Raw genomic sequence first — 11,007 nt, 5'->3', positions numbered from 1 at the left:
TTTTTTAAATTAAAAAAAAATATATATATATATAAGAGGAAAACATTCTCTAGGCTCTGTGTATGTAGAAAACAATCATCTTCATTGTACTTAATTGTGCTAAGACAATTAATAGAGGAGACACACAAGTCTTTGTAGAATCAACTCACTCTGCATTGTAAACCAAGTATCTCTGCTCAAGAAGAAGCCTGGTTCCTTTGTGGATGAAAACTTTCCACTAACCAGCCCTCTGCTTACACAGTTGCTTCTTTCTAAGCCTGACCCAGAGCAATAGGTTTGGTCCCTTGGTACAAATGACTCAAGACTGTTTTTAGAGGACCACAAGCAACAGACGGGGACACTATGACGTGCACGTGTGTCTGTGTGGACATCCCGCGGGCGAAGGGGACGGGGGCGCGTGTGCGCCATGGAGCTCCCCAGCACCCGGCAGGAGCTGAACGTTTGTGGTAATTAACTGCCCCATAAAGGTTGGAAGGTGGATACAGCAAAAGAAAAAAAAAATTAAAGTTCTTTAACTTCTGATGATTCTTACAAATGTCTAAACAAATACTCAGCCATAAAAACACGTGCTTAATGAACACGCACACTTAGAATGAAAGCGTTTGTTCGTCGGTGGGATTATGCTGATTGACAGAGTCAGAAACCTGGCCCCAGAGTGTGCGTGTGTGCATGTGTGTGTGTGTGTGTGTATGCACGCACGTGTGCACACACCTCTCTGCGCCCTGGAGGGGCCTGAAGCTGGAGGAGAAAATGGGGCACCTGGGTGGCTCAGTCGGTTAAACATCCGACTCTTGATTTCCGCTCGGGTCATGATCTTACGGTTTGTGGGTTCAAGCCCTGCATCCGGCTCTGCCCTGACAGTGCGGATCCTGCTTGGGATTTTCTCTCTCCCCCTCTCTGTCTCTGTCCCTCCCCCACTCACACTCTGTCTCTCTCTCTCTCTAAAAAAAAAAAATACACTTTAAAAGATAAAAATTAAAAATAAAATTAAAGTTGAAAAATCACTCCGTGTAAGCAATGGTGAGATTAGCCTCTGTTGGCCTGCAAAATCATGCCAATTATGTTAAAATGTTGGCACATTTTTGAGATGGGGAGCTCACCGTTTCATCTCAAAGCACACTTGACAGAAGGAAATGGCTGGTGGCCAATGAAGTGAGAGATTTGCATGAACCACTACCAAGGTAGTTTATTTAGCCAAATATTTTTTATAACATGGAAAGAGCTGGGGGCTGCAGGTGCTTACACAGGAGAAGGTAAGGGTTTGGAAGTAGGACGTGGTCACAACCAAACCAGGTAGATGGTTTTCCTGTGCTCTGAATGTGGAAGTCAAGCCAGTTCTCTGGGCTGGTCCACCTGGTCCTTCTAATCCTGCATATAGAGGCCCGTCCAGTTTTAGGAGAATCCGGCAGCAGGATTCCCTGCGGTGCTCTGGGTGGGGGTGCTGCATCCTGGGAGGGGGGGAGGCTTCACGGCACATGGAGAAGGCAGATACTACTGGGCCTATAAATGCCCTTGGTTAGTTGGGAGAACGTTTTTAAGCAGAGATGTAGCAAAGCACACAGAATCCCCTGAATTCATGCAAGAGAGGGACCCACCTGGATACGCATAGGGAATGGGGACAGAGGAGTGTCACTCTGATTTTGTGACAAAGGACTTGATAGTTGAGGAGATGGCCTTGTTTTATTCCTTCCCTGTAGTCTATGCTGTATGACTACAGTCTAATCAGGGTATTATACCGACTGCTTGGAATTCGTTCTATTATCTGTCAATATCCTCAGAATAAAGTGACACTGGGTCTGTTTGGGTTGAGAAGCTGAGAATCACTGGTGTCCTGGAACAGAGGGTGAAGACAGCTCAGCGAGTTTTGCTGGCCTTGTTATTTAAAAGCCGAGTGACTCCGGGCAAGTGACTTTACCTCTCTCTCTGCCCTTCGGTGTCCTCGTTGTGAAGGGTCAAGATTTCTCTACATCACGTGGAATCTTCCCATTTGGGACTTGGCAATACACAAGTGAAGTTGCCTGCGAGCCCCCAAAGCCTTGATCGTGATTGGAATATGGTTACAAATGGACCCGGAAGCAATGAAAAATGTTAAATAGGACCCATCAGGCCTCTTTTTCAAAAATATTTATTTATTTTGGGGAGTGTGCAATCAGGGGAGAGGCGGAGAGACGGGCTCTGCACTGACAGGCTGACACAGCCCAATGAGGGGGCTCGAACTCAGGAACCGCGAGATCATGACCTGAGCTGAAGTGGGAGGCTCAACCGACTGAGCCGCCCAGGCGCCCCTGGACCTCTTGAAAAACATTCCCGACAACTTCATGCTCTCAGTTTTTCACCAAACACCTTGAATGCTCTTTGCCTTCCAAGAGAGAAAGAATTTTCACAATAAATGAGCAGAGGGCTTGAAGACTATTTACACCTGGAGAATTACTCTGAGATGACAAATCCCACTATTTGCCTGACAAAGAATCCTCTCTGCTCTCCTGCCCTAGGAGGTTAGTCGGCTCAGTTCCTCGGAGGATTTAGCAAAAGTCCCCACCTGGTTTCAGGGTCCCTGGTGTCTTCTCTGTCTGCAACGGAGCCAGCAAAGTGTCTCACACTGTCCCTGGCATACGGCATACGCGTTAGAGAAAGCAACAGGGGACAGTGTCCTCAAGGCCATGTGCAGCATATAGAGCCTTGGCCAGTGTGGGGAACCCACCCAAGCTGAGCGGGACTCATCAACACCCTATAGTTGGCCAACGGCAACCTCAAGGTTATTAAGTTGGCGGCTTCCAAAATGGAGGCCCTTGAGTAAAGAATCTAATTTTATTTGAAAGAGACAACTTCTGTTGACCAGGTCCCTCCTGAATGGGTGAGTCTGATCCATTGAGCTTACTTGAAAAACAAGTTAAATGGAGTAAAAAAAATCTCTTTAAGAAAGAGAACAACGTAGGCTGTGTTGGGGCCGTAAGTGGAATTTCGCTCAGCAGGAGCGACTGTTTTCATCAGAGAAAAGATTATGGGGCTCTTGAGGGAGGTTTCCAAGAAACAAGAAAATAGTCCCAATTCAAGCTCGGTAAATAATGAGGTGTTTGTCTGTTGGCAACTGAACTGTCGGCCGAGGGAGGCCCAGCGAGTGAGGAGATGAATGTGGTAGGAGGCGGATTCGCTGAGGGGAAGACAAAGTGAGTTAATTAATACCAAACGCCTTGTGGACAGAAGGAACATCGCAGTGGGAAGGCAGAGTGGAGATCTGGGGGCGGGGGTCTCCCCATGACCTTACTGGTCAAGTTTAAATGAAGGCAAAGCCTTCGGCGTTAAACTGAGCCAGCGAGAGCTCCACCTTCTATCCCGTCCAAGTTCGAAAGCACCTATGTGAGGTTGTTGGGAAAATGAGAAATCAGCAGACAATGCCTTAAACATGTGCAAAAATAGTAATAAGAGCCCAGAGTCACCCAGGAATCTTTGAATTCTACTGCCCTGTAAATTGCTGCAGGAGTCCCTTCCCGGACATTTGATAGGACCCTTCCAAGCTCGTGATTACTTCCAAGATCCTTCTTCCATCATGAGGGGATTTGGGACTTGGTTCTAAGTCACAGCCCCCTTTGAAAACACCCCACTGGTTGTGAAGTGCAGAAACTCAAAGAGAGAGCAAATGACACTCTATTACGCAGAACACCAAGGACTTTTGTTGGATATTTATGTAAGGAGACCGTGCTGGATTTTCTGCTCTTTAACTTATTTTCGTTAAAGAGTAGCCCGTGCGCACTGAGGAATAATGACCGCGCCCATGAGGAGCAGCGAGGTGGCCGAATTAAAAGGTCAGTGTCACCTGTCCTAGCCGAATACCACTGCCAGGGGTAGACGCTAGCGTAGCTCAGAGGGTATCATTCCAGACCTTTTCTTTGCACGCACAGCCTGAGTAAACAGGAACCTCTTTCTTCCCTGAAGCTTCTAGATATAAAATTAAAGCCAACAATAAAGCACTCCTTTCTCCTGAGCTCTGCTGATAGCTGAGTGCTAGTTTGAACCATGATCTAAGTCAGAACGCTCCCTCTCAGGGGGAAGAACTGTGCCAAATGCCAGGGCCTGGGGCTGGAGCCACATTTTAGCTTCTTTTCAGCCCCACAGGGGCTGAGGTCATCATGGCTACACAGCCGGGACCCCTACGTGGTTGGAATCTCGTAGCTGGACCAGCCACTGCGAGGAAGCGCACATGGTATTCAGGAGCCCAGGTGGGCCTGGACCATAGGTTCTAACTCACCCCTGCGGGGTGTGCCCGGGAGCCCAGAGGTGGCTGTTCCAAACCAGGTCAAGCTTTTGACGATGTGCGCGGGAACCTTATAAGGAAATACAGCCCGGCAAGTTCATTTACAAGTAGGACAGAAGACACTGTGTGTGAAAAGAAGTTCTAAGGACCAAAGAACATTTAGTGGCTAAGCCCGTCCAAGACTCGCAGGAGCTCCAGCTGCTCAGGGGTCACAGCTCCACCTGCTCAGAAGCACCAAGGTGCTGGTTAAAGTTGCCATCCCAGGCCTGCCGAATTGGAACCTCTGGGGGAATCGTGATGAGCATCTTTTTTAAAGAAAATATCTTAAGCTTATGTATTCATGGAATGGCAGAGAGAGGAGAGAGAGGGACTCCATGCAGGCTCCCAGCTCTCAGTGCAGAGCCCAACGCAGGGCTCGAACTCATGAACTGTGAATTCATGACCTGAGCTGAAATCAAGAGTCAGGCACTGAGCCCGACTGAGCCGCGCAGGTACCCCCATAACGAGCATTTTAGGGCACCCCAGGTAAGACCTTAGTCGCCCCAAAGTGTGGAAACCATCGTCCGAGAGCACAGAAGAAAAGAAGACAGAAAGAAGCCCATCTCTGCTCCCTGCGACTTACGTCAGGCCACCCGGTAGCAAAGAAAACATTGAGGCCCCAGGATGGGACTGTCTCACGGCCTGGGCCAGCCCCGGCTCACACACAGAAATCCCTGCAGCAACAGGGCCTCCGCTATGCAGGGCGTGAAGATTTCTGGAGCCAGAGCAACTCGTTTTTTGATGTTGTAAGTCAGTCCCTGTCACTTAATAAGCGAGGAGCACTGCACGAGAACAGAAGGAGCACGTGCTAAGGGGCACGGGGCCAACAGATCTGCTCAGGGACGGAAGACAAGCATAACTGGAGCGGCGGAAGCCATGGTGTCATGAGGCACTCACTCGGGTGGGACAGACACGCAAACCCAGAGGGACACAGGATAGAGGGATAAGGCGGAACTTCAAGGGTCAGTAGGATGTGAACATACCACCAGGCACCGGCCTGGAGCTGGGAAACAGCACAGGATATTTCCGGGAAGTGTGGGTCAGGGTTAAGGGAGTCCAGATAGAGGAGCGAGAGGAGGGAGGCAGATGACGGAGGGCCTGGAGAATTCGGCAGAAAGTTTAGGCTTCACGACGTGGCAAATGGCCGCAGGTCTTTAGATGTGTTGGCCCATCGTGCTGTGGAGGGCGGATCGTCTTCTGACTGAGGGGCTCCCACAAAAGCAAGTAATACTTCGATCCCAGGTCTCGGTGGGTTCCTCAATGTCTTCTAAGGCTTCCATGGTAGTTAATCAGACAAGAAGCAGATCTGCCGGAGGAAGTTTGGGTTACGGATTTGGAGAGTTCACGATGCCTATGTAGATGTGCATCTCAGTGGAGAGATGAGGTGGGCAGTGGGGAACAGTCTAGAGAACAGGGAGATACAACCAGAGGCTCACTGGTGTACAGACAGTACTCACATGGCACTTAGTGCACCAGGGGACCTGACCAGCCTGCCCTGCTCTGGTCCCACTGGTTAGCAGCTGAATGGAACTGGGAAGTATTTCTGTCCCCTCGCTCAAAATCAATCTCTAAGCACGGACAAGCCCCCAAGCCCACGTGTCTAACACTGGGCCTTATTTTGTCGCTTGGATATCTGGCCAAAATGTCTAATTCAAATAATGAAAAAATGTATCAAAATTTGGCACGCCTCCTCTGAAGTCATGCTCCAGGAAAAGCGTGTTTAACTTTGAACGTCTACGTTGGGAAAGAGGAGTGGCCGAAACCTGGGCAATCTAAGTGGATTTCAATAAGAAAGACAGACGATCCAACAGAAATCTGGGGAAAAGTCTCGATCAGGCACTTCACAAAGGAGATCCTGAGATGACCAATGAACATACAAAAAGATGCCCAACCTCATTAGTCACAGGGACAAAGTAAATTATAACTACCATTATACACCTGTTTCATACCCAGCTGTGTGAGCCATACACACTGCTGTTAGGAGGGAAGTTTGTGCAACCTTTTGGAAAACTGTTTAAAATCATCTACTCCAAAGGCAACCATATATTTCCCCCCAAAGGCCACTTCCGGATATATACTCAACAGAGGTGCCCACGAATGTATACCAGAAACATGCATTACAATGTCCATAGTAGCATTATTATAATAACCCTAAAATAGAAAGCAGCCCACATGTCAACAGAAGGATGGACGAACATCTCAGGATGCATTCATTTCACACATACAGCTCTGAAAATGAGCTAGAGCCACACACGCAGAACAGACAGCTCTCAAAATCAAAGTGAACGAAAAACCCAGACTCAAAAGAGAATGTGCTTCTGATTCCAACACACAAACCCAAAGGAACAGAAAAGACTGAACAGAACTGTAGCTTCTAGAAATGCACGCTGTAGCACAGAGCTAGTCAGGGGTGCTGGTCTGCAAGCTGTGTCCAGCCCACCCACCAAGGTCAAGGAGATTGCATCAGCGTGTCACTAAATGCGCCGCTTCATTCAGCTGCTTTTTTTTTTTTCTTGGTAGAAAGACTTCCAGATGAGAAGGCAGGGCGTTGATTGAAGTCTGGGGCCAGCTCCGCGCCTTGCGGCAGCTGGACCCCTCAAGCAGCCCCACGGTGCATGTCCAAACCTGGGTTCCCTTGTAGCAAAGCAGATGGTTCCCAGCTCAAGCTGCTGGAATTTTCTGAGGATTTGCTTTTCCTCTAAAAGGTGCAACCACAGTGCAGGGCAGTTAACGCCCCCAATGGGGGCATCTGGCAAGCAGTGGGGGCAGGGAACAGGTAAATCAATGTCCCAGCTCCCACCCTCCAGTAGGACAGTCATAGGGCTTCTCAGTGGCCCCTACAGGACTGAGCCCCAGTTGCCTACACTGGTGACCTCCCTGATCATCACAGCTTTGTATTAGCTTTTCTTCCCTCCCCATCTCATTCCTGCTCCCCCGGACCATGTTCCCAATAAACTACCGGCTTTGGGGGAACAAAAACAGACTCAGGTGTAGATGTTATAGCTACAGAAATAAGCCAGAAAGCAATGAACATAGAAGTCAAAGTCATGGTCCCTGGGAGGCTCAGTCATTAAGCATCTGACTCTTGGTTTCAGCTCAGGTCATGATCTCATGGTTCGTGAGTTCAAGCCCTACCTCGGGCTCCGTGCTGACAACGAGTTGCCTGCTTGGGATTCTCGCTCCCTCCCCTGCTTGTGTTTGTTCTCTCTCTCAAAATAAATAGATAAACTTGAAAAAAAGTTGAAATGGTGATTACCTCTTGGCAGGGGTTGAGAGAAGGGGGTGGTGACGCAGGAGGCAGGAGACGGATTTTGAGGGACCTGGCGGAGAGTCTGCTCCAGACCTGCCTGTGCCTACACATGTGTGAGAAATCACTGAGCTGCTCGTTTTGTTTCGTGCATTTCCTGTGTTAGATTTCATGATGTACAAGTTTACTAATTCATGGGCATTATTGAAATAAAAGATGAAAATAATCTGAAATTTTTGGGGGCGCCCGGGTGGCTCTGTCAGTTGGGCATTCAACTCCGGCTCAGGTCATGAGCTCACTTTGTGGGTTCGAGCCCCACATCGGGCTCTGTGCCAACATCTCAGAGCCTGGAGCTGCTTCCAATTCTGTGTCTCCCTCTCTCTCTGCCTCTTCCCTGCTCACGCTCTGTCTCTCTCTCTCTCAATTAATTTATTAATTAATTAATGAAATAATTTGAAGTTTTTGTGTTTTATTTTATTTTTTAATTTTTTAAAATGTTTTATTTATTTCTGAGAGAGAGAGACAGCATGAGCAGGGGAGGGGCAGAGAGAGAGGGAGACAGAATCCGAAACAGGCTCCAGGCTCTGAGCTGTCGGCACAGAGCCCGACGCGGGGCTCGAACCCATGAACCGTGAGATCATGACCTGATCCGAAGTCGGACACTTAACCGACTGAACCACCCAGGCGCCCCAGAAATTTCTGTTCAGTAGATTCAGGACTGTAGTAAATTGAACAACTAGACAGAGCGATAAAACACAAAAGCCACTGGAATTTTAAATATCCCAGAGATGCACTATCCAGAAGCTTCTTCCCTGAAGAACCGTCCAGAGGTCGGCTGGGACTTCCCTATGAATGCTGGGCTCACTCCTCTCTCAGGGGAACAGCAAATCGAAGCTGAACCTGGCAGAGGGAGGCCGGATGCTGGGAGACCCGGTTACCTGGCAAGGGCCGCGGGCTCCGAGGGTGGCTTCTGCCGGGTTCCAGGAGCTGCCCCAGCAGGGCGTGGATGGAGCACATTACAGATACACGCACTAAAATGCAGGATGCCAAATATTGCCTGGGGCATATGTGTATGTAAAACTTATGTTTATCTGAAATTCAAGTTTCAGTGCATCCTGCATGTAATCCAGCAGCCCTGCGTCCAGATGAGGCTCTATCCCAGCTCACAGACAGGGAGCCCCCAGACCCCCCGGGGTCCCACGGCCTTGGCTCTGGAGCCTGAGTCCAACACCCTCCGCTCTGGCACTGCCTGGTACCCAGACCCCCGGGTTCTTGCTCTGGCTCAGCTAGGACTCCAGCTGCAATCCCGTGGTTCTAACATCCTTTGTCCCCACAATCGGGATGGTCCCACGCGCAGGCTCTGGTTCTACAGGCTGTATAAGGAGCGCATGTGTTTAGAAATCAATTTGTTTTCCTGCAGACAGAGTATGGTCAAGTTCCCAAGCCAGCCCATAACAATCTGGTCCCCCCCCCCCCCCTTTTTTTTTTTTTTTTGAGAGAGAGGGAGGGAGTGCTCACAAGTCGGGGAGAGGGGCAGAAGGAGGGGGAGACAGAGAACCCCAAGCAGACTCCATGCCCAGCACGAAGCCTGACGCGGGGCTCCATCGCACCGTGGTGAGATCATGACCTGAGCCAAGAGTCTGATGCTCAACCACCTGAGGCCCCCAGGTGCTCCCATATCAGTCTGTTTTAACCCATAATATACATGTGTGGACACAGGTTCAACGACACAATTTCGATTGATCCCATCATGTGGAGCTCAAATAAATACGCTGGCAAGTCTGTGTGCGGCCTTCTGCGAGTGGTTTGGGGACAGGACACAAAAGAACTGGGTTGTCCCGTATCCCTGGCGTTTGCTACCTTGTGTGATTCGAGGACCATAATTTTGTGACTTTCTCTTTATGGAAATCTACCTGCTTGGTTCAAACGCAGAGTCTCAGGGTGGCTGCTGCCTCCCCAGCCGGAGGAGCCCTAGCAATAGGAACCGTGTGTGCCTGTGTGTTTATCGGCGCCACACGGAGAATGCCTGCCCCGAACAGTGCAGGTGTGCATGGGTGCAGGCCAGTATGCACATACGTGTGTATTTGTGTGCGTGGGGGGGAGTGTAGGGCATGGCAGATCAGTAGAGCTTCCCTGAAGAGTGGAAATCGATATTGACCAGAGGACACCAAGCACAAGTTAACGCAGATTACGAGCAGACACCTTTGTCTACAGCATCCGCGAAGCACACACACCTGCGGCTCTGTAACTACCTAGATCTTTGGAACTGGGAGCCAGAGAGCAGCTCTCCCGGCAAGCCGTTTGCGGATGGGCAGGGGAGGGGGGTCAGAGAGGACGGAAGCCACAGCCCTGGGGGGACAGAGGAGAAGGGTGGATCCGGGCTGGTTTTGTTGACTCCCTCCCTCCAGCCCTGTGCTGGTGGAAAGCAGGTGCTCAGCAAAACAGTCCCTGGAAACTCGCATGAATGCCCCAACCAAGACTGCAAGCTGCATCTGGGGCTCTGCTGCTGCTGCTGCTGCCAGAGACGCCACGGGCCTGGGGTCACGCAGTCTGGGGTTCGAGTCCCTGCTCCCACCCTGACTGTGGTGAGGCCCAGCCTTCCCAGGGAGCCTCGGGCTTCCGGATCAAAAAACACAGTGGCTAGAATACCCGTTTCATAAAGTTGGGATATAAGTAAAAAGAGGTTTAAAGTACCTACAGCTACTTAACGCAGGGCCTGGCACAAGATCTGTTATTAAAAATAATGTTATTCACAAAAAAACACGTGGCTGTGTGCGTTGCAGGAAAGATGCCTTCACAAAGTAAAAAGAGCAATTCAGTCTTGGAACCACGAATCCTTGCAACGTCAGAAAATGCTTAAAAAGGACCATCTCTTCTTCCCTTTTGTGCAGGAGAAGTGCCGGGTTTATACTGTCCCGGCTCCGTTTGCTCCCGGCGGCGGCCCCGGCTCCAAGGTGGGGCTCTTCCTCCACCTGGTGGACACCCCAGGATGGCAGGTGGGCCGCGGGCCCCGAGGCCATCTGAGGTCGGCTCACCAGCGCCCCCTACTGGCCGAACTGCAGGTTTGCTCAGTTGTTCACACGCGTGCAGAGGAACCGGTTTCACTTACTCCTTACTGATCCGAGCTTTTGTCACCGACCCTGACCGTGCGCCTTGGAGGGTTGGGAGTGACAGGGAGGCACGAACCTGGTCAGACCTGGTATAACGTTGAATCCAATGAACAGTCCCCTTCGGGTCTGACTTGGTCTCTTTAGGGTACTAACAGCCTTTTCGGTTGGTCCTAATCCAGACTAGGATGCTGCTGGGGGAAAGGGCGGGGCTCAGGTGACCTCCTGGGATGGTGGGCGGGGCTCCTGGCCACTGGCCCGTCACCCCTGTGCACTCCAGCGACTCCAGATTTCCCTGGAAGAGGGCGGGTGCCCTGCCTGACAGTCCCCTCACTTCCTGCCCAGCCCCGCCTGCCGAGGTC

The sequence above is a fragment of the Crocuta crocuta genome, unplaced genomic scaffold (assembly GCF_008692635.1).
Source record: "Crocuta crocuta isolate KB4526 unplaced genomic scaffold, BGI_CrCroc_1.0 scaffold13, whole genome shotgun sequence".
In the NCBI taxonomy this organism is placed as follows: Eukaryota; Metazoa; Chordata; class Mammalia; order Carnivora; family Hyaenidae; genus Crocuta; species Crocuta crocuta.
This window is presented reverse-complemented; position numbering follows the sequence as displayed.